The sequence below is a fragment of the Adiantum capillus-veneris genome, chromosome 23 (genome assembly GCF_014529385.1).
Source record: "Adiantum capillus-veneris isolate H3 chromosome 23, ASM1452938v2, whole genome shotgun sequence".
Taxonomy (NCBI): domain Eukaryota; kingdom Viridiplantae; phylum Streptophyta; class Polypodiopsida; order Polypodiales; family Pteridaceae; genus Adiantum; species Adiantum capillus-veneris.
Window position 1 is genome coordinate 65,838,985 of NC_140953.1, and position 5,398 is coordinate 65,844,382.

Below are 5,398 nucleotides of genomic sequence, written 5' to 3' on the forward strand. Positions count from 1 at the left end.
GAAGCCCATGGTGAAGAATTGGGTTGTATAAACCCTATGCTAAGATAGTCAGCAAGCTGACATTCCACCTCAGTAGACTTTGAGTAACTCATACCTTAAGGTGGTTTACTAACAGGTTTACAGCCTAAAGTCATGTCAGTGCCATGTTGTACTGAGCGTGTCGGCGGTAATCCTAATGTCAAATGATTAGGAAAGACATCTTGAAATTCCTTTAATAATTTTTATAATTGATTAGCAACGTTTGCTTGTGTAGAATTAGCAATTGGTGGAATAGAGGAGAGAGAAGCATGCGGCGTTGAGGAATGTTCAATAGACTCAATGTTAGAAAGAAAATAAGACAGTGAGTAACACAAGAAAACCTGTTCTATTTCATTATCAGAAACGAGATGCATAAGCTCAATAGTACAAATCAATGGTGATGAAGGTATATCCTTTTCTCCTAACAACAACACATGTGTGCCATGGGAATCAATCATCAAGATGTTGTGCTCATAGCTACACTTCAGTGATGGTTCTAGGCTATGCAACCACTCCCTACCAAGAACCGCGTCATCCCTTTCCATGTTCATAGCTTGAAAATCCAAACAAGTAGAGTACCCTTGTACTTCCAATGGGATAGCTCGGCATTGAGTATCCCATATTTCAGTATCATGTCCATTCATCATTGCTACCTTGTAGTGGTGGGTACTCAGAATTTGAGGTAGTTGAGCTTTTTCACCAATCCATAATTGATGAAATTGTAAGTAGCATCGTCATCTACCAAGATACGCACCTTGTTCCCTTGCAGATATCCGTGCATGCGTACTAACTCATGTGGTCCAAAGGTTTGTTGCCACATGGAAGCTGGGAGACAACATTCATGCACCACCTCAGTGTGTGTTACTTCCACTGTGGAGAATTTTGAGGAAGACTCAAGAGGCAGTAGTTGCACCGTGTGCACTGCTTTCTCCTTCCCCTGAGCAGCAGATTGTTAGTAAATAATACATAGCTAAATAGATCATTGAGTAGATTACTTAATGGAGAGAGATAGATTTACATACACGAGATTATAGAGTAGAGAGAGAGAGAGAGAGTACACACGATATACGTGGTTCACCCAATGTGGGCTACGTCCACGGGAAAGCAGCCACTCAATGGCTTTAGTACTTCAAAACAAGAAGTAGTTTACAAAGGGATTATACCCTTTTGGAGCTCCCACCTTGCTTCACTCTCACCACCTCACACCCACCTTGTTGCATCAACTTCATACTCTATGAAATGTGTGTAGAAATGGACTCCTTTTATAGGCCAAAAGGGATGCCCTCTCTCATGAGAGGCAGCCATGTGTATCCGTCCTTGTGTGAATAAGTCCAAATCGGACCCTGAAATCCGCCCATGTGTGTCCGTCCTTGTGTAGACAAATCCACTTTTGAATTCGGCCACCGGCCACCGGCCATTGACTTCCAACCACCGGCCACTGGCCAACCGACCGATCGATTTCCGACCACTTTCCGGCCGCCATCCGGCCATAATATTCCGGTGAAAAGGAATATTCCGGCGAGGGAAGAAAAAAGTCTCGGGGGCTTCCGCCCCCGAGGCCCCTAAAGTTGCCCCTAATTCTTGGCCGTGAAAAATTTGGTTTTCGGCGAGTGATTTTCCTTCACGCACGATGGCTTCTCCTCATAATGGGGGCCTTACAAATGTGCGCTTTTACCACAGAATATTACAAGGTAAATCAGGCTCCATACTTAACACAGATTTCCCCTTGGGACAATCCTTTTTTCCATGGCCTCTTCCTAAGCATTGAAAACATAGCTTCTCTTTCTTGGCTTTATTAAAATCCTTAGGAGAGAGAGGACCCCTTGGGTTTTTTACATGCATCTGAATTAGCAACTAGAAATTTTCTTTTATTGTGCCCGTACTGAGTGCATGTATTACCATGTATACTAGTAGGCACGTTACTATTATGTGTTTTCTTATCATCAAGGTCATCATGAATATGTGATTTCAATATGGCTTCCTCAAGTGTTTTAGGGTCCTAGGTCTTGACATACTTCTTAAGTTCTGGAGTCAGACCTCGTATGAACCCTCGTACTTGTTGAAAGGTATCCAAGCCTTCCAACTTGAGGATGATGTCCCGATAGTGAGAGATATATTCAAGGAGCAATGGATATTGGCGCATGGAACACGTGTCCCAAGCGGTCCAATTCCGATCGGCTTCATTTGTAGGCAAAAATTCCTTGCTAAACATTGCTTCAAAGGCTGCCCAACTCTGTGGTATGATGTTCTTCTCCTTGAGAGACATCCACCATTTGTAGGCCTTGCATTCCAAAGTTAAGCTCGTTCGCAGAGCTCTGACTATATCCGGAGTACGCCGTAAGGCATGAATTCCATTCCATTTACTGAGAATGATGTTCACTGCATCCTTATTGCGGTCTCGATCTTCGCCCTTGAAAACTGGTGGTTTAAATTTCTTTAACAAGTCATCTACCTCTTTGGCAGTGAGAGTATCTAGTGTTTCATTAATTGGGCCTTTCCCTTGTGTTCCAACGTGCTCATGCAAGCAGGACTCTTAGTTTGCTGTTGCATTAATTGAATGACTAGTGTGGAAAGTTTAGTAACATTTTCATTTACAACCTTAAAATTTTCATCCGTGACTGTCATGCGTGTATGAAGTGCACAAAATTCTTGAATATCCAGCAATTCATAAGTATCTTCTCCTGCCGGAGCGTCGCAGGTACTCTCATTGAGAGGATCCGGCCGCAAGCCGTCATTGGTAGGATCAGGAGTACTTTGCTCAGAATCGAATGTCATGTTGATATCCGAATCCATGGCGACACAGTGCAGTGAAAGAAGTACTCAGAAAAAAATACCTGATGTGGGTAGCACTTGTCAAGTATAGGTAACTCCACTTGTGTGTCGTAGCACCTGATCGTCAAAGAACGAAGAATTTGCACAAGCGGCGTAAAAATCGAGCTCCGCAAAATCGCTCGTGGCTTCACAAGACGATTGAAATCGTGTAGTGTAGATGGTTGAAGTGTCACCGTTGTCAAGAAGCGTGATTATTGAAAGCTTCGGCGATAATGTTGCATGGACGCCAATTGAAACTGTCGCAATTGTAAAATATGCAGGTTTCTGGAATTTTTTGCAATAACTGAGCGTAGCCGTATGTCGTGAGACTCGATGGAAAGCTGAGACGGCTTGTTGCTTGCCCCGCACACGAAGGCTCTTTCTTGTGCTGCCTAGCTTGTGGGAAGGGCCACCAAGAATGGCCAAGGCTCAAAATCGTTTGCTAATTGGCCTGGCCATGTGCAAATAACTGTTTTTTTTAAAGAAAAAAAAAACGCAGGCAGCACGCAGAAGAAACGACGAGGAGGGAGAGTTTGTGTGCGGCTTGCTCAAGTGGCTAATGGCCACGAGCTCTTGGAAGTAGACCCCCTTCGCGAAGGCGCTCCTGTCAAGCCCAAGAGGGCGCCGTTTCGTGCACCATAGCTCCTCTTCCAAAATGGGAAAGCGTGCCCGATTTAGGTAGTTCCTTGCTAAATTTGGTAAACACCCTACAAAGGCCACGGTTCTCACCTAAAGGCCCTATTTTTAGGAGCAAAAAGTGACCACGCCTAGAGAGAGAGTGGAAGAGAGACTTACTAGCTAGCCTAAGCTCTGATACCAGTGTAAGAACTAGGGGAAACTTGACTGAAGATCCTCCTCCCAACCTCCCTTTATATAGGTGGGCTCCTAGCCCCTTGCCCTAGACGGATCGCCTGTCCACACTGTTTAGCCCGACCGTTGGCCGTAGTCCATGACCATCCTAGTTCTTAGGTTACAACATTCTTGGTGGCCCTTCCCATAAGCAAGGCAACACAAGAAAGAGCCTTCGTGTGCGGGGCAAGCAACAAGCCTTCTCGGCTTTCCATCGTGTCTAACGACTTACGGCTACGCTCAGTTATTGCAAAAAATTCCAGAAACATACATATTTTACAATTGCCACAGTTTCAATTAGCATTCATGCAACATAATCTCCGAAGCTTTCAATAATCAAGCTTCTTGACAACGGTGACGCTCCAACCATCTACACTACATGATTTCAGTCGTCTTGTGAAGCCACGGGCGATTTTGCGGAGTTCGATTCTTACACCGCTTGTGCAAATTCTTCGTTTTTCGACGGTCAGGTGCTACGACGGACAAGTGGAGTTACCTATACTTGGCAAGTGCTACCCACATCAGGTATTTTTTTCTGAGTACTTCTTTCACTACAGTGTGTCGCCATGGATTCGGATATCAACATGACATTCGATTCTGAGCAAAGTACTCCTGATCCTACCAATGACGGCTCGCGGCCGGATCCTCTCAATGAGAGTACCTGTGACGCTCCGACAGGAGAAGATACTCATGAATTTCTCGATATTCAAGAATTGCGTGCACTTCATACACGCATGAAAGTCATGGATGAAAATTTTAAGGCTGTAAATGAAAATGTTACTAAACTTTCGACATTAGTCATTCAATTAATGCAACATCAAACTAAGAGTCCTGTTGACACCCACATGCATGAGCACGTTGGAACACAAGGGCAAGGCCCAATTAATGAAACACTGCATACTCTCACTGTTGCCAAAGAGGTAGATGACTTGTTAAAGAACTTTAAAACACCAGTTTTCAAGGGCGAAGAGCGGGACCGCAATAAGGATGCAGTGAACATCTTTCTTAGTAAATGGGATGGAATTCACGCCTTACGGCGTACTCCGGATGCAGTCAGAGCTTTTCAAACGAGCTTAACTCTGGAATGCAAGGCCTACAAATGGTGGATGTCTCTCAAGGAGAATAACATCATACCACAGAGTTGGGCAACCTTTGAAGCAATTTTTAGCAAGGAAGTTTTGCCTACAAATGAGACCGATCGAAATTGGACCTCTTGGGACACGTGTTCCATGCGCCAATATCCATCGCTCTTTGAATATATCTCTCACTATCGGGACGTCATCCTCAAGTTGGAAGGCTTGGATACCTTTCAACAAGTACGAGAGTTCATACGAGGTTTGACTCCAAAACTTTAGAAGTATGTCAAGACCTAGGACCCTAAAACGCTTGAGGAAGCCATACTGAAAGCACATATTCATGATGACCCTGATCATAAGAAAACACATAACAGTAATGTGCGTGCTAGTATACATGGTAATACACGCACTCTGTATGGGCACAATAAAAGAAAAATTCTAGTTGCTAATTCAGATTCATGTAAAAAACCCAAGGGATCCAGGGGTCCTCTCTGTCTTGAGGATTTTGATAAAGCCAAGAAAGAGAAGCTATGTTTTCAATTCTTAGGAAGAGGCCATGGCAAAAAGGATTGTCCCAAGGGGCAATCCCCTGCTCAGGGGAAGTAGAAAGCAGTGCACACGGTGCAACTACTGCCTCTTGAGTC